General features: G+C 45.8%; 1 protein-coding gene across 2 annotated transcripts in view; it reads right to left on the bottom strand.

Annotated features, from left to right (window-relative positions):
- PTPDC1 (protein tyrosine phosphatase domain containing 1) overlaps window positions 1-5,015 on the bottom strand; it is a 47,789-nt gene extending 42,774 nt beyond the window's left edge. The window contains exon 1 of one of the 2 annotated variants that reach the window (XM_084795075.1): window positions 4,592-5,015. The gene's annotated coding sequence lies outside the window, so the exon portion shown is untranslated. The remainder of the gene's footprint in view (window positions 1-4,591) is intronic. The other variant, XM_084795076.1, reaches the window with a different exon arrangement.
- Window positions 5,016-19,327: the final 14,312 nt, after the last annotated feature.

The following is a 19,327-nucleotide window of genomic DNA, read 5'->3' as shown; positions in this document are numbered from 1 at the left end:
CTTCGCAGCTGATCACAGTTCTCATTTGTCCCCTGCCTGCTGTCTGCACAGTGAGACTACATCCACACTCTGTCTGCACCTTTCTGGCTTCTCCTGTGTTTTGAGCCCTAGTTCTGAAGGCAACAGCTGATCTAGAGGGCTGAGCCAGCCTTCCTTCCCTTCCACTCCCAGTCTGAGGCCTTTGGACCAGCTGCCCCTTTGATACAGAGGCTTGGGACTAGAGCCCGGAGCTGAGCAGTAGCCAGCCTGCCATAACTGTAAGCTCAGGCAAGAGACCTGCAATCTGGCCGCAGCAAGGGCTGGGCAGGCAGGAAATGTCTTCTGAGAGGCGCCAAAATTCAGAAGTGCCAGGTAGGGCCATTGTTCTTGATTTACTCTGACTGCTGGGCTTGGCCCTGTCCTGTCCTCAGTCAAGGTACTCAGCCTAGGGATGGACCCACATACGCCACAGGCAATACAGAGATTACCTGTGTAGAAGCAGGCAGGCTCCCCCTCCCTTTACTCTCCAGATGGGTGCTTCCTGACTTAACAATTTAGACAAAATTCAAAGCTGACATTTCAGGGCAGCTGTTGGGATTGGGTTTGTCACGTGTGGATTTAACTTTTGAATTTTTAAGGCACAACTTTGGTACAAAGTTACTTAATGTTTGTAAAAGCAAATTCTCCTTTTAAATGTAGCTTAATAATTCACACAGATGGAAGCAATAACTTGTAGCTTGTGATCAAGTCTGTTGGTTACTTGTGCTCAATAAACAGCCCTGGAATTCATGAGAGAGAGAGAGAGAGAGAGAGAGAGAGAGGGAGAGAGAGAGTCTGACTCACTCAGTCTGTCACAGACAGAGACAAAGAGAGCTTTTTCCTTATGTTTCTACATTTTATACTACATAATTTCTGTTGTATTATTTTATTAAGATGCTGGACTAATTTTTTAAAGTTAGTTTAGTCACCTTTCTTCAGGGGCTCATGGTGGCCTAGATATCTGGAGCTATCCAAAAGCCTACCCATTCTTAGAACAGGTTAAAATACTTCATGGCAGCCGGGAGTGGTGGCTCACACCTGTAATCCCAGCACTTAAGGAGGCAGAGGCAGGCAGATCTCTATGTTGTTGAAGGCCAGCCTAGTCTATGAAGCGAGTCCAAGGCAGCCAAGGCTACACAGAGAAACCTTGTCTTGAAAAACAAAAAACAGCCGGGTGTGGTTATGCATGCCTTTAATCCCAGCACTTGGGAGGCAGAGGCAGGTGGATCGATGTGTTTGAGGCCAGCCTGGTCTACAAAGCAAGTCCAGGACAGCCAAGGCTACACAGTGAAACCCTGTCTCGAAAAACAAAAAAGAAACTGATACAGTTCTTGTGTAACACGCACCAGGCCCTGATTTTTGGTTCCTGGCATGGAGATGTAGATGGATAAAAGGATAATATATTTAACACACACACACACACACACACACACACACACACACACAGACACACACACACACAGACACACACACACACACACACAGACAGACACACACACACACACACACACACACACACACAGACACACACACACACACAGACACACACACACACAGACACACACACACACACACACAGACAGACACACACACACACAGACACAGACACACACACACACACCCCAATTCAGATAATGAGGCTGGCAGATTAACAGATGCAAGAGGTCAGTGCTTTAGACTGTGCTCTTGTACTAGGCCCAGTAGGCCAGGCCCAGCCCAAATGATCACTTGCGTTAGATATCAGATTATGAAACAAAATTCATAAGGAACCAGTCTTCCAAGAAAGAGAAGATTAACAGCAGCTAATCAGAAGGTCAGTTTGCCCAAAATAGCATGATACAAAAATATCCCATTCTAAACCTGCAAATTACCTGCAGTTACCTCTGACAACCAATCTGGTTTCTGTTCTTTGCTTTTCTTCTTTTCCTACCTATAGAGCCAACCTCTTCCACTAGCTTTAGCTATAGAAACACCTTTTATATAAACAGGATACCCACAGATCCAAGAATTTCTATCAGAGCCAACTACATCCGGAAAAACTTGTAGGAGAACTACAGTGTTGATTATGTATTTCATTAAAACTTCCTTCGGGGGCGCCACCAACAGAACCCTGCTGTCCCGGGACTAGGAAACTGGAAATGGGGCAGGAATGAGTGAGTTTCTCAATTTGTCCTGTACAGTAATTTAATGACAGGATTCTGTTAGTCCTAAATCTGGCAACAAAGCTGTTCTATAAAGACCTGGAACCGTGTGAGTGAAGAACATGCTTATTTACTATGAATCATCATATTTAAAATGATGTTGGGCACACCTGTAAACCCAGCACTCAGAGGGGCAGAGGCAGGCAGATCTCTGTGAGTTCAAGGCCAGCCTAGAGATCCAGGACAGCCAGGGCTACACAGAGAAATCCTGTCTTGAAGGGAAAAAAAAAAGGTCACCAATCCAAGGTCATAACTAGAAAGTGTCAGCGCTGTGATTAGTGGACCAATCTTTCCTTAAATCCAAACCCATTTCCCTTTCTTTATCTCATATTGCCTCTACAGGAAACAGAAAGGTGAAATACTAACTTTATCACTAATATAGTCAATGCATCACATTTCTAATTATTACTAAAAAAGAGATGTTTTATCTTTCTACTTATATCACTTCAGGAACAGGAAACATAAATATATATATTTTGATTGAAGTTGAAGAGATGAGAAATGACAAATATTCACTAACAAAGATGATTCTTCGGAAACATTTCAGTTAATATATGTTCATATTCCCTCCCTCCATACTGCTTACTTCAGAACTGGAAAAAGAAAAAGAAAGCTTTGGACCTGGGGACAGGTTTTGGGTTGAAAAAAGGCTGAAATGTGCTTTTACGAGAACAGTGATTTGAAATTTATCTTCAGAATAATTTTTGGAACTCCCCCCTAACCCCAATTTGAGATTGTGAAGTTCAAACTCATCTGTGAGGATTTTTAAATTTTATGACCCTGAACAAGTTATATGTCATCAGGGACATTATCACTAGTGATGATATAGCTAACCACAAACATCATTATCATTTTGTTAAACTGGTGGTATTATGAGTAAATTATGCTTTTTTTTTAACTTAAAAAAAACAACCTTTTTTTTCCATAGGGTTTAACAGAGATTTACAATGACTTTAAAACAAATACCTTGAGCCTTCTTCTTCTTCTTCTTCTTCTTTTTTTTTTTTTAAGAAAAAAACATATTCAGTAGCACTCAAGGAAGATCATATAAAAAGTGAGAAAGCAAACTGTCAGGACTTCTCCAAAAGAAGAGATACTCAACAGTGCTCTCTCATAATCTTTGGATTCCACCAACAAAGCATTTTCTTGTGAAGAAAGTCATCCTGTCTTATAGGGAAAATGGAAGCACTGCTTGAGATAGGGCATTTGAGCCTCCAGGACGCAACTCAGTGAAGGCATTGGAATCGGGCTGGGAACTAGTTACTAAGATGGCCTACGGTTACCAAGTGGGAATGGTCTATGAGGTTTTTTATGCAAATTTCAGGCTGATCCCAGTTTTTCTTCAAGACCTGGGTATCCATGATTTTCAAAAGAGCCACAAGTGGGATTCCTGGGTGTAGAGAAGTTTGGCTGCAGCTGAACAGGGGTGGTTTGGGAGGCCATATATTCGTGTTTAAAGCCTCTTTCTTTCAGTTAACGGCTCTGATTGTGGCAAGTCACCCAAGCCTTCCACTCTCAACAACAAACCGGAACAACAAACCGGAATGACACTTTGTTGGTAACATCGAATAAGGCTGTTCTGTGTGCGGGGTGGGCTGTGAGGTGTGCATGAGGTGTGCATGTGCACACAGCTGTGAGGTGTGCATAAGGTGTGTATGTGCACACAGCTGAGGTGAGCCTACCATGCTAACAACTTGTCAGGCTCTTTCAGCTCCTAGTCAATGAATGATAGTTCGTTTTCATTTTTTGGCCTTGACAACTCTTGCTGGAGTATGTGAGCAGCTGTTTCCCTAGTGTACCGTTTCTACAGCTTTCCCTCCTTTTCCCCCTGGGCCTTTCTTTGTTTACTATATTTCCTTTTCCGTTAAAATGTAATGCCACGGGTACAGTGCATCTATGTTGTGGTCCTCTGAAAGGCCACAAAGCCTGTATTATATAAGACCCCCCCCACACACACACACACAAAGGGCATCATCATCATCAATGCTGAGAATGCACGTCGGCCAGAAAAGTGACTCGGTCAAGGTCAAGTGACTCGTTTAGTGCCCGATTTAGGTCTGAATTAGAGATCACAAAGTGGTAGTCTGATACCAGCTTGTGACGGGCTTGTTCGGTGTGTTTTTAAATGAAATATTAGTTCCCAATATTTCTAACCAAGAGATTTCAACTAAAACACCCAGGCATCCAACTGCTCGTGAGAAATCGGAGTGTCGCAGCAGCACTGAGCAGGACAGAGGGGCGCCCGGTGGCCCTGGCTCCCCGCCCCGCCCCTAGGGATGCATCTACGAAACGCCTCCCTTAATAACCCGCCTCCTAGGGACAACCATCTGGGGACCGCTCGGCGGGCGCCTAACTGGCTGCGGACTCCGAACCTCTTGGCGCGCTTCGCTCTCCGGCTTCGGAGCCCTGGAGCCGGCGGGTCCGTCTCGCAGGTCTAAGGGCCGGGAGGTGCGGGCGGAGAGGACCGGCCGGCCCAGGGCGCTGCTCTGGTTCGGCGGCGCCGGCCCGCCCGCCCGCAGCTCCGCTCCGGCTCACCGGCCGCCAGGGCCGGGCCTCCCTGCCGCGCCTCTTGCAGCGAGACTCCCCGCCGGGCGCGCCACACAACGTCTCCCTCCGGCGCGCGCGCACGGGCCACTCCGCGGCCCCGCAGCTGGTGACGCCGCGCCGCGGGCGCTGCCTTGCGCGCGCCCGGCACGCCAGCCAATCGCCGGAGCTGCTCGGTGCGCGTGACACTCGCCAGCCAATGGAGACTTGCGGCGGGCCCGTGACGCCACGGACGGCTCCGGGGGGCTTTCGAACCTGCGCGCGCGCGTGGCTGGGAGCCGGGTCAGGTGCTGATCAGGGGCTGTGTAGTCTGGTGGGCCTTAGGGGTAGTGTGCGCCAAAAGCCCGGGGACCCTCAGAGCCATGACGGGGCGCAGCTGTCAACCTGCATCATGGGGGCACCGGCTCCCCACAAGCCCCGCGCAGAGTCGCAGGTGAATAAGGAGGAGCGAGGACTGCCCTGGAGCTTTGCTGACAGAACCACACGCTCCCTCCAGCTCCCAGGGAAGAAGAAGGAGAAGGAGGAGGAAAAAAAAACACATTGTGCATCTAATATCTTGAACGTGCACCTTAACATAACTGAACCATTGTCTTGCACTATGACAGTTTAAATATGTTTCTGCACTAGAGCTGCACTAATAGGGAAAGTTGAATTGTGATGGGAGAAAAATGGAGAATACGGGCTGTCAGAAGTGGTTTCCATAGCTGTGCCTGCAGCAATCCACTTTGCCAAAGAAAGTCCGGACTGCCACCGCAGTATCTGCTTTAAACATGTTTTAACTGCAGTGGAAATTTCCCCTCAGCTTGCCGTGAAACAGAGCATCTGCAAATGGTCACGTAGGCATAAAGACAGAGGTGCTGCAGCAGCTCACCCAGTGGGGTAGGCGAATAAAGCTAAGTTATCCATCTCTCAGAGTGCTGTGTGGTTCTTCTTTGGTCAGTTTTCTGTAACACCAGAGCCACTTCCTTCTGCTCTCTTGCGGTTCTTAGCTTATCTTTGACCAAGCCTTCCGAGCATCCTAGCCTCTTGTGACTCCAGGCCTGGAGAAATCCACCCAGAAGCAGAACCCATTGGCCAACTTGGCCCTCCCTCTTGTAACAGAAACCCCAGGTTCCAGAATCCTGGCCTAAACCTACAGACAAGCCTTCTCTTCTCACTAAAGAGCTAGCTATACCAAGGGAGCCAAACGGTCTTCTTTGTTGCCTTAAAATTTAGGTTTCCTTCCAGTTTGTGTCATGGGTCCAAATGGTAGCTGGAGCATTATCCACCATGTCTTATTTTAGTAAAGAAGGGCCTTTCTGATAGGTATTCTCTGCTGACAGAATGAGCCAAGTCCAGCCAAATTAAAGTATAAAGGCAGATTTATTAGGGGCAGCACGCCAAACGCGGCCAGGGAAGTCACCATGCAGAGGGAGACAGAAAAGCTGAGGGCAGAGAGAAAGAGCCAAAATGTCTGGAAAACTATATAGTAAAAAGCTTTGGAGGAGAGGAAGCCCAGTCCCTGGGCTGGGAAGTCCAGATAGGGACTGAGGGATGCTGGGAGGCCAGGTGTGTTAAATAGTCACCTCGGCTGCTTGTCGAGGGTCTGATTCCCAACCCTTTCTAGAAGCCCACCCAAAAACTCAACCATCTTGTAGATCCGACTCAGTACACTGGCCTCGTGTAGTTGCAACATGTCTTCAGCAGGTGCGTTGCTGTGCTTAAGGGAAACCCCATCTGGATAGCATCTCGCAGCATCTGCATCTTTGGTCTCCAAACCCTACAAGAAGAAGTCCTGTCATCTCATATAGCTCCGCAGAAATGTCTTTCTAGTGCAGAACAGTTGGCTGGGCAAACTCTGTGCACCCTGTGCTCTGTGTTTCACACATATGTCCTATTTAGTTCATGCCATCGCTGGCTTCCTGACGACACAAGTGACACTGAAAGGTGTGAATGGTGACAAACTAGAATGCAGAGGGGCTTAGGGTGTACTGAATGATTGGTCTGTGTTGAATTAGCAGTACAGTACTGCAAACATGTAAATATACATTTCTGTATTCAGTTAACAAAGCCCACCCTGTCTAAAGTTAACCGCAATGAACAAACAGAATAAGGAAAAAACCACCACCTAATAGGCCAGGAAGCAGGTCTCATATAAATACACACACATACACACACACACACACACACACACACACACACACACACACACACACACGATTTTCACATTAAATTATCAATTCAGTGTTGGAAAAAAACAACATGGAACATGGAAATTGACATGGTATTTCTTATTACTATCCAAGGAAGAATAGTGCGCACATTCAGGGTTTTTAGTAAGTGTGATTTGTTTATGCTTTAATAATTAGTGCCTAATATATACTTATGCTACACTGTAACATCAACAACTAGTGACAGACAGGTGTACAGATAAAATGATCCTGTGGAGATTATTTGCATATGGGTTGTGTGGATGAGAAGGATCTAATCCTGACAGGAAGAAAAGACTTGTCAGAGAAGCCTTGCTGGGAAATACCAACTGAGCTAAATCTCCATGCCGACTTGAAAGAATCTAGCCAGGAAGGATGGCAGTCCACGTACCAAGATGAGTTAGTACAAAAAGATAGCATGTATGACCGATGGTTGCAAACAGGAGCACAGAGTAGCAAACAGAAGGGGTAGACAATTCGCTGTTGTGCAGTTGTACATTGTCCTGGGAGTTTGTATTTGGCCACTAGCATCCATTCTGTCCCTTGTTTTGAGGGGGGATTACTTCTTGTGTGCAGTCTTATGTGGCATTATGATGCCCTGTCCCCCAGGCAGTGGATGGGTGAGTGACCAAGTAGGCCAACATGCTATTTGCCAAGAATAAGGGAAAACATGGACCAGAAGATAAGAACTGTTTAAATATGCTGTTGTACAGCAGCAGTTTCTTAGAAACTGAAACACCCTAGAAGGAGGCTCATTAAGACTCAGGGAGCAAACAAACTTCTAAGACCTAGGAAGTAAACAATTGATAATTCGTAAGAAGTTCCTGAAGCTTACAGGATCCACAAGGGCCCTCGTAGTTACATAAGCCATAAGAACTGCTAATGAGAATAGAGTTTCCACTGTGTACAGTTGACCGCAAGTCATGCCAGATACTTTGGGGATGCATTTTTTTTGTGTGAGTTATCACCATATGGGAAGATATGGGGAAGACTTTTGTTGTTGTTTGGTTTTTCAAGACAGGGTTTCTCTATATCTTTCGCTGCTCTGGGACTTGTAGACCAGGTTTACCTCAGACTCATAAATCTTCCTGCCTCTGCCTCCTGATATGTAAGGTGTACACCCCCACCCAGTTGATAGGATGAGACCTTTAGGTGATAGAGACGCCTTTAAGTCATCCATGCTACCATAAATAACTGTCACCCATACTCCTATAAGTAATCCAGATAAATGAATTGTTTCAGCAAATTGGAATTTGGTAGAATTATTACTTTGGTCTGTGTGCTAGTTTGTTTTCTATTGCTGTGATAAGCACCATGACCAAAAACAACCTAGGGGAGGAAGGAATTTACTTGGCTTACAGTCTATCACTGAGGGAAACCAAGACAGGAACCTGGAGGCAGGAACTGAAGCAGATCAGCTGGAAAACTATTTACTGGCTTGCTTTCTCTGACTTGCTCAGTTAACTTTCTTATAAAATATATTAATTGAAAATATATTTTAAGAAAGGCAGAAAATATGAATAGACACAGTAAGTTTATAGTGTCAACATTTTTGGGTTGGTTGGATTTTTTGTTGTTGTTGTTTTGGTTTTGTTGTTTTTTGGCTGGGGTCAAGGGCTTGCTTTTTGAGACAGGCAGATCAAGCTGGCCTAGAACTTGTTTTTAAGGTTAGCCTTAAGCTCCTGGTTACAATAAAACCAGGTTAGGGCTAAAAGGAACGTAAGGGTTGAAACAATGGTGTCTGGGACCCAAGAGGTGAGAAATAGGAGAGTTAGCAGCCAGGCATGAGATAGCAGAGCTGAACAGATAAGACGAAGAACAGGGCTCTGGACCAGGGTCAGGAGGTCATCCCCCTGAAAATCATACAGAAAGCACCCCTGGCCTTTTATATAATCTTGCCTCCAGTGCAGCTAAATGTAACAGACTAAGCTGTAAGAAAAGATAACTTCTAGCAAGCTTCCACCTATTCCAAAAGGGCTATCTCCCCAACATCCCACAGACAAGGCTATGAATATGGGGTAATCAAGAAAGACTGCACCTACATCATGGTGGCTGCGATGATTACCCCTGCCACATAGAGTGAGGACAAAGGCAGCATAGCCTAATGTGCAGGTTTGCCACCACCTCCCCCAACACACACACACACACACACACACACACACACACACACACACACACACAAGCTGAGACCAGCAACATGGCAAGATCTGTGTGATTAGCATGGCCCATGCTAATGGCCAGCTGGTTAGCCAATTGAGTCAGACAAACAGGGGCTTCAAAGCATGACCGCTCCCCATCCTGAGTGAGCAAAACATGAACTACATGTCATCATCTCCCTGAAGAGATCGAAGAGCCTGTGGATCCTCTATTGCCTTAGAGAATTAGCCAATTTCAATAGAAATGACCTCAGTCTTCATTCAGTTTCTACAAGTCCTATAAAAAGCACTTATAGAAACAGTCACATGTTGTTGTTGTGGTTGTTTTTCTTTCTCTTAGGGCACTGTCTTAGTGGTGAAGAGACACCATGAATGACCACAGCAGTTCTTATAAAGGAAATGACTTAATTAGGCCTTGCTTACAGTTTCAGAAGTTTAATCCATTATCGTCATAGCAGGAGCAGGGAGACACTCCCAGCAGGTGTGGTACTGGAAAAGTAGCTGAGAGCTCTTCAGATCCATAGGCAGCAGAGGCCATTAGGCCTGGCTTGAGCTTTTGAAACCTCAAACCCCGCTCCCAGTGACACACTCTAAAAGGCCACTGTAGGCTTAAATTTTTCAAAACCTACTTTTTAAAAGGGTTCATAAACACTCCACCCTCACTTCTAGCCCACCGAGCAGAGGAAGGGGAGAAAGAGTGTTAATAGGTAAAAGAAGCTGTGGACCTGTCTAGACGTAGTTGCCAGGATGCCAGCTGTTCAGTCCGATAGCCAACGCCAAATGGCAGCGTGAATCTGTAGAGGTGGCACAATCCAGCGGAAACAGTAAGGCTCCACCCAATGGGCACAGGTCAGCAGAAGTGGCCAGAATCAGCCAGAGTACTCTAAGTTTTCTGGAACATTTCTCTCTGTGAACTGAAGAGCAGCAAAGATTTGCACAGTGTAGCAAAGCAAGAGGCACCATCCCACTGTCCTCACTGTCCTCAGGGTTCTGTTTATCCCTTCCAAACATCACACACCCTCTCCCAAGACCCTTCCTAAACACTGCCCCAGCTGATGGTCAAGCATTTCAGCACATGAACCTATGGGGGTTCCTATTCAGACCGTCACAGGCCCCTCTGGAACTTTGGTTACTTTCTGCAGTAGATGTTTTTTTTTCTGTTGTAAAGCATTCTGTTTATAATAAAACTCCTTTTAGAGCTCATCCTTCTGGTCTGTGAATTTCATTCTCTTAAGTTTGAGAGCAAGAACTCAGTCACAGGCTTAGTTGGCTTGTGAGACTGAGTGTCCAGCACCCTCCTTCCTAAAGCCGACTCCTCCCCACCAAAGGACACTCAGTTCCCCCCCAGTTTCATTGCTCCTCCTCTACTTCTGAAATGCTGCAATTATAGGCATTCACCACTGTGCTTGACTTTCAACCTTTCTTTAAGGATTTCATGTTTTCTTAAAGACACCTCTCACTAAAACTGCATGAACATTTTACCTTCACGAAGTTTCTTCTAACGTCTTCATGATGATTTTTTTTTTAATTTTTAAAAGCTTTAGTTAAGTAACTGGTACTCTTGTTACTGCCCAACCCCTTTGCAAAGTATTCAATAGACCTATTTATATTTAATTATTCTAGAATTACTGTGCTGTAAGATACATTGATGAAGGTTTAGTGGCTGTGAGAAATGGGGTTTTAGTTTGGTTTGGTTTGGTTTTTTTGAAACAGGGTTTTGTTTTTTGTTTGTTTGTTTGTTTGTTTGTTTGTTTTTCAAGCATGGTTTCCACGTTTAACAGCCCTGGCTGTCCTGGAACTCACTCTTGTAGTCCAGGCTGGCCTCAAACTCATAGAGATCCACCTGCCTCTGCCTCCCAAGTGCTGGGATTAAAGGCATGTGCCACCATGCCCAGCTTCGAAAAAGGGTTTGTGTGTGTGTGTGTGTGTGTGTGTGTGTGTGTGTGTGTGTGTGTGTTCGTGTGTTTTCTGAGTCAGGGTTTCTCTGTATAGCCTTGGCTCGCTTTGTAGACCTGGCTGGCCTCTAACTGACGGAGATCCACCTGCTTCTGTCTCCCTGAGGGCTGGGATTATAGTAGAAATGGTTTTATATTTAGGTTTCGATACTATACGTGGTTGAAGAAGCGTGTAGGTATCCAGGAGGGAACTTGGCTACGTACTGCATTAGTTACTCGATGCCATCACAAAACACCTGAGCAAACAACTTAAGGAAAGAAAGGCTTGCTTTGGCCCACAGTTTAGGGGCGCCGTCCATCGCCGTAGGGAAGCTGTGGCCAGAGAAGCATTAGGGCAGCGTTTGCCTTCCTGCCTTCAGGAAGCAGAAGGAGAGATTCTGGCGGTGAGCTTTTTTTCTCTTTTTTATTCAGCTGGGACACCAGCCCATTCAATGTTTTCATCCACATTAGAGTGAGTTGAGTCTTTCCGCTTCAACTAACCTAATTGAAAAAAATACTCAGGACATGCCCAGAGGTTTGTTTCCATAGTGATTCTAAATCTCATCAAACTGACATCAAGATGAACACCACATACCAATGATCACAGTAGCCCACTTGTTGAATGTGCTCTGTTCTAAGCACAGTGCACATTTCTTTGAGATTCTTGGTAGCCCTAAAGAACTTCTTTTAAAATATTTATTTATGTGCCTGGCAGTGTGTATACGCACACACATATGTACACCAGAAGAGGGCTTCAGACCTGGAGGCGGAGTTGTGAGCTGCCTGACATGGGTGCCAGGAACCAAACTCCAGTCTGCTCTTCCGCAAGAAAAACAAGGACTCTTGACTGCTGAGCCATCTCTCTAGTCAGCTTTTTATCCCCACCAATTCTCCATCCCCTTTCTTCCCATCACCGCACTGTCTGGGCTGGTCTCTAAATCATGAGCTTTTTTGACCGCTGGCCTCAGCTTCTGAAGTAGCTGGGACTATGCACCGCACCACACCCATCCATTTCCATTTTACCTGTGAAGAAACGGAAGCCTAAAGAGACAGAAGGACCCAAGGTGACACAGCTAATAAGTGGAGGGGATGGAGGATTAACACCCGACATGAGTGGCTGCACTGTCCACGTCAGTTTTCAGCATTACAGGACAGCCTCTTAAAAGTGCACCAACCACCTAGCAGGAGAACTCTGGTCACTGAGTTGTCTTTAGCACGCTCCAGGCGTTTCAAGTGGATGTTTGGCTTCTACATGGATGAGACTCAACTGCACAGACTAGGAGCTGGCAGGAGCCGGAGAGGACTCCTTAGCCTCCTTGACTGCCACCAGCTCCAATGCCCAGAGAAGCAAGGCAGCAGAGAGGGTGCTGCTGCTCACTTCCGCATTTGTGTTGGCCATTTGTGCATTCTCACACTACTTATTTATCCTTTGAAATTCTCATGCATATTGAATGTGTTTTGATCGTACTACTTCCGCCTCGAACTCCTCCTGAGCACCCAGCATGTTCCCCACCTTCATGTCCTCTTTGACGTTTAAGGAGCCCGCGAGTCCAGTTAGTGCTGTCCATGTGGACATGTGTGCAGGGCTGCCCACTAGAGCATGGACAACCCTGCAGGGGCCACACCCCAGAGAAAAATGACTTTTAACCTTCCCCAGCAGCCATCAACTGCCAGTAGACCCTCAGCTAAGGAGAGGAACCCCTCTCCCATCCAGCATGGCTGCTTTTAGAGGCAGTTTCAACTAGAAAGGCCAACCTGTTTGTTTGTTTTTCTTTTACTCTGTGTGTGTGTGTGTGTGTGTGTGTGTGTGTGTGTGTGTGTGTGTTGGTGTACATACATCGGTCAGAGCACAACTTTTGGGAATGGGTTCTCTTCTTCCGCTAGTGGGTCCCAGGGATTGAACTTGGGTCGTCGGACTTGATGCCACACTCCCCTAGCTGCTGAACCATTTTCCAGGTCCCGTCACATGAAACTTCTAGGGGCTGTTGGAGCTGGCACATTTCAGTCCAAAGCCGTACTGCTTGCCTTTTACTTATTGAGCAAACACTTCTGTGTGTGCATGAGCATCTGCATGTGGATGCCGGAGACCACCTATTTGGGGTGAGAGTCTGTCGCTGGGACCCAGGGCTCACTGATTATGCTAGGCAGGCCTATGGAGCCCTGAAGAGCCACCTCTCTCCATCTCCTCAGTGCTGGGACACACAACCACACCTGCCTAACTGAACTATCTCCCAGCCCTGCAAATGCTTTTTAAAACATTCCCCTTTATGAGGGAGGTTCTGTATGTGGTTTACGTGCATTTAGCAAAACAGTGTTGAGGCAAGAGTAGGTAAGATGCCTCAGCAGGTAAAGGCACTTGACACCAGCAAAATGTCATCTTACCTCCATGTGCCTAGCATGCTGTGTGGACACACACACACACACACACACACACACACACACACACACACGTATAAACATATTTTTAAAGAAAAGGTTGAGGGAGACATCATCTAATAATATCACTTCCTAAAGAGGAGATGGGGCCTGGAGAGATGGCTCAGTGGTTAGGAGCACTTGCTCCTCTTGCAGAGGACCAGGTTCAAGTCCCAGCATGGTGAGTCATGACTATCCATTATTCCAGGACCAGGGGCTCTGATGGCCTCTTCTGAGCTCCACAGGCACCAGACATGCACACGGGCCACATACATTCATGGCAGGCAAAACACTCACACATAAAATAAAATGAATACATTTAATTTAAAAAGTTCAAAAATGAAATAGGTCTGATAAAATGTAATTATCCTTAATCAAGATGTATGAAGGTCTTCCTGCTTCTTTCTAAAAAAAAGCAAGCCACACTGGAGAGAAACAAACAAACAAACCAAAGCTGGGGCTTCCCTGGATGTTTGTGCTGGCTTACAGACCACTGAGAATCTTCCTCTCGGTCTTCAAATTAAGAGTTATGATTAGATGCTATTGCTGCTCACAATTTCTTTCTTTCTCTATCTATCTATCTATCTATCTATCTATCTATCTACATATATACGTACATATGTACGTACATACATACATACATACATATATCCTTGCTGAGCATTAGTTGTTCAGGCAGTGGACACCATGGAAACAAGCCTACTCCAGGTAGTGGGATTCTCTAAGGCAATGGAATTTTAGGTGATGAGGTAAATGTGAGTTAGACAGGGGATTGAGGGAGGAAAATGTGAGAGAGATTCAAAGCCAAAGGAATAATGACATTAAAGTAAAATAGTTCTTTAAGGACTTGAGGAGTTCAGGGCTGAGTTCCTAAAAGACTGATGTTCTATCTGAACAACACTGAGTTATGAGATTTCCATCTTGGACCAGCCGGAGTCTTTCCTGAGAATGGCACCACCTTGTGGCATGTGGTTGTTAGTGCACATTGTACCCACAGGTCTCAGCCGCTGTCTCTGCTGTGAAAGTATTAATTTTACTGAGTACCACTGATCATGTGCCTCACTTTATGCACCCATGTTTTGAATAGAATGTGTCAAAATGTGCACTTCTTTTTCTAACTAGATTATCTTGGTTAATAAGCTGATACGGTTTTATTTTAAAGAAAACACCTTGTTTTCGTATTTAACCTTGTAAATCCCCTAGCCTCTCTTTTACGAAGTCATAGTTGCTTCTGGCATTATTTCCTTTTCTAAAAATGAGACTGGTAAGTAGGCTCTTTAAGATATTCCTTGCTTACCCTCTAATGAGCATAAGTTGGTTTTATTAAAGTCGATGATCCCCATTCATGTCTTTGGGAACCTGGTACAAATCCAAGTTGGACCAAGAAGTCTGTCTACCTCTAATCCTGCTTGACCTCCATATCATAGAGATATGATCCAAGAGACGGAGATCCAAGGAAAGGGCTCTTGATGTCAAACTGTGTGTCAATATGTCTGTGGTCATTATAAAGGAGCAATTAGTGAAGATGAAACTGGGTACTTCTGGGCAAGAAAAGAGCCCAAAATGGCAAGTCAGGAGGGAGAGGGCCATGTGACGGGGTGAAGAAAGCAGGAGCCTTCACTGTGGCGACTCCTGGGACCACTTGAGCTCCTGATTCCTAACAGAGCTTGGGAAGACAGCAAATAATGTGAGTTATTATTTAAAGCCTAGAAATCTCTTGACAGCTCAAGTTTTTGTTTTTCGTTCCTATGTATGGAAGTCAAATCATGGGGTTAAAGTTCTCACGCAAGCTAACATCGAGACTTTATTTCCAGTGAGGACCAGGACCAGACAATGGGCCTGAGTAGACAAGATTTTAAGTGGAATGTGGAGGGAAATTCTTAAACAAGTATTACTCGACCATGAGCATGTTACCGGTGCTTCCCTACCCTTGAATAGCATCCCTAGGCTACAGTTTCCTTAGGAGTGAGCATTATCTCAGGGTTAATGCAAGAGGAAGGTATAAATGATATACAGTAATCCTTACAATATAATTTAGACAGTGCAAATGTTTATTTGATTGGAAGTATGAGTGGGAAGTTTGAAAACCTATAGGTATCCTTTCATTTAAATTTTTTAAAAACAATTTTAAATGTGTGTGTAAGCATGTATGTGTGTGTCCATGTATGTAGAGGCCAGGGGTCAAGACTGGGTGCCTTCTTCAGTCACTTTCCACCTTAATTTTTGAGGCAGTGTCTCTCACTGGACTGGACATCACTGACTTGGCTAGACTGGTTAGCCAGGAAGTTCCAGGGCTCTACCTGTCTCTGTCTCCTGAATGCTAGGACTACAGATACTTTTTTACATGTGTTCTGGGGGTCTGAACTCAAGGCCCTCCTGCTTCTGTGGTAAGTGCTTTACTGACTCAGCTGTCTCCTAGCCCTTGGGTGTAAAGTATCTCTCATACTAGTGGTAATATAATAGCAGGTTAATATTTATCCCTCTGAGGTCTCCAGTGCTTTAGAACTCCATACTTAATGTCTGTATCCCACAGGTACCTTCTAAGGCAGAGTGTAAACTGTCTTAACGTTCTAGAAGTCAGTCCTTCACCCCAAGACTGCTTCTTCTGAGTGCATTTAATCCCTGCTGTTGGCCAATCCCTTAGCCTCAGTAAGAATCTGTGCGCCGTCTTCCAGCCTTTTCTCACCACCTCCTGACCACCCGCCTGCCTTGCACATTGGACCCTCCTCAGAACCATTTGAGCTGACAATATCTTCCCCACTTTTGTACAACCGCCCTGTCTCAGATCCTGATGAGGTCACTGCAACAGCCTGCATGGGCCCTCTGCCCTGGCTTGACCTGCTTCTATTCTGTCTAACACAAGCACACTTTCTAAATCTGATCATGCCATTCCCTCTTCAAATGTTTTTATCTCCTCCCCACCCCCACCCCCACCCCCACTCATCGCGAGCCTAAACTCCTTAGCATGGTCTCAAGGGCCTTCGTGGTCTTGCCCATGAGGCCTCTTCCCATTTCCACTTCCCCCAGCCCTTAAACCTAGCCGTGCAAAGTTCGGCCACTTTGTCAGAGAAAGCAAGCCCTCCCTGGCCTCCGCCAGGCTCCTCTCTTGTCTAGAATGCACTCTTTTCCTTCCTATGTTCTTCATGGTGTCACAGAGTTACTAGTTCTCCCAGAAAATGGTTTCCAGCCTCAGCCCCACTCCATAAGCCCAGGAGTTAAATGTCCACCCCAAAAGAATATTATATAATTGCACTTTGCAGTTCACAATGTGCCTTTACATCATAATGATCTCGTTTCTTCCAAAAGGCTAGATGCAAATCCGCTTCGTGGGTAAGGATCAGGGAAATTAACCTCCAAGATTGGCCAGCTGGATGGCAAAGGGGGGAACCTTGGTACCTTTGTAACTATTAGAACCAATCAGAGAGCAGGCAGTGCCCGCTCCAAACAGGAACATACTGCCCCACATCCGGAAACCATCCTCTCTTTCACATCCCTACCCCTTCACTCTGATCTAGCCTAGCAGGAGGCCACCTTCTGCAGTTTAGCATTTCAGGTTGGGGAATGTATTTTTAAACATTGAAAATGTCATTTTCCCTTGACATTTATGAAAGATCTTCCAGAAATGAAAGCCAATTAGCCAATGACTTTGTTGATTAATTCATTACTTAATTCATGTGGAAAGGACTCTTTGAAACAGGCAGATGAAAGATCTGGATAAGGGCAGTCCGCAGAACACTTTCCTGATGTTCCAGGCACTGGGGGTGTGGGCTGTTCAGAATAGAAACTCCGATTGAGTTGGCAGCAAGTGGTCTCATGGAGGGCAAAAACAGAGCTCACATTTGTGCCTTGGCCCATGGTGCAGCAGAAGTGGTATTTGTTGATGTATTGGTGGCTCAGGGAGCCCCTGGCACCCAGCAGGACAGTCACAGTCCTGGGCTTATGGGGTGCTCAGTGTTTGGAAACTCTTTGTACTTGCTGCTGGGTCTCCACAGAGCCCGAGTGCCTTGGCCATACAACATGAGGTGGCCATGTGACCAAAGTTTTCTGGCACAAAATGGCATTGTCTGAGAACTTACTCATAACATTGGGTGGATGCAACGGCAAGCCGTCATCAAATAATGTCCTAGTTTCATTCCTATTACTGTGGTAAACATGCAAGTTTTATGACAAAGAGCAAGTTTGAGGAGAAGGAGTTTAGTTTAGCTCTTAGTTCCAGGTTAGAATGCATAATTGCAGGAAGTCAAGGCAGGAAGCCAGGTCAACTAGTCATATCCACAGTGAAGAGCAAGAAGAAATAAAAAACATGCATGATTAGATTCCAACACACTATTAGTACTCTCATACAGCCCAGAGCCCCAAACCCAGAAATAATGCTTCCTATTTGCAGGTTGGGTCTTCACTCAGTAAGACACACCCCATAGACACGCCCACAGACCATCCTGATCCCCGCCTCTGAGGATCTTTTCCCAAGAGACTCTAGGTGCTGGCAAATTGACAATTAAAACTATCACAGCCAGAAGGTGGTGGCGCACGCCTTTAATCCTAGCTAGCACTCGGCAGGCAGAGGCAGGTGGATCTCATGAGTTTGAGGCCAGCCTGGCCTACAGAACAAGTTCTAGGACAGCCAGGGCTACACAGGGAAACCCTGTCTCGAAAAACAAACAAACCAACCCTCACAATTGGCAGTGGTGTATAGGAAGTCAGTCTGGTAATCTTAGAAGGCAAAGTAGCTTAAGCAGGTTACTTAGGCGTTTTCAGCACCAAGTGCCATTCAACTGTCTTCTCTCCCTTTGGACCTTTCACAGTGCTCCTTATAATCGATTAACTGAGGGAGAATTGGAGCCTGTTTTGTTTTACTATCCACAAATGAATAGTTACATGGTTATAGCCCCACTCAAAACTGGCCTTGAAAGGCAGCCATAGAAGTCTCACAGCAGGCTGGGTGCTCAGGACCTTGGAAAGAACAGGACTGGAAGACTGGAGATGGCTGAGCTGAAGGAGTGGTGGAAAGCTAGGCTTCTATGAGCTGCCGTGGAACTCAAAGGTCCACGTCTATGCTGCGTGAATGACTGCCAAGGACACTCAGCACAGAGAAGGTTCTGAGTCAAGCGGATGACGTGACTCATCCGGCAGGTGTCCAGCAGCCTCTTTCCCAGGCCGTTGTTTCAGTGTTGGTTCAATGAGCCCATGAATAAAGTTGCCATGGTGATATCAGGGTGCCATGATGGGCTCAGAAACTTGGATTTCCTTTGGCCAAGTCTAATCTTGTAAATGCTCCCAGTTGGACACTTAATCTTCCAACGTGGTGAAAAAGAAAAAAAACACCAACATTGATCCCAACATTAGATCCATTTTGTGTGAGGTGGAATTTGAAGCCCACTTTATTCTGCACGGGCATCCATTTATTCTAGAATTACTTATTGACAAGAACTCCCTTTCTCTCATGTTGCGGGTATGTTATTGTCTTCTGCTGGTGTCGTAGGTCTGTTTCTATGCTAATGGCACACTTGCTACTGTTGGAATTTTTTTTTTCAGACAGGGTCTTATTACGTCACCCTGGCTGGCCCAGAACTTGCACTGTAGACCAAGCTGTTGTCAAAATCACAGAGATCTGCCTGCTTCTGCCTCCCAAGTGCTGGGGCCAATGGTGTGCATCACCAGGCCCAACTGCTATTAGGACTTTAAGCCAACTCTTAATCAACTATAATTCATCTCTTCAAAATAGTTTTTTCCAAACCAGTGGTGGTGGCGCAGGCCTTTAATCCCAGCACTCGGGAGACAGAGGAAGGCGGATCTCTGTGAATTCGAGGCCAGCCTGGTCTACAAAGCAAGTCCAGGACAGCCAAGGCTACACAGAGAAACCCTGTCTC

Source organism: Acomys minous, assembly GCF_964271855.1.
Source record: "Acomys minous genome assembly, chromosome: 9".
In the NCBI taxonomy this organism is placed as follows: Eukaryota; Metazoa; Chordata; class Mammalia; order Rodentia; family Muridae; genus Acomys; species Acomys minous.
This window is presented reverse-complemented; position numbering and strand designations above follow the sequence as displayed.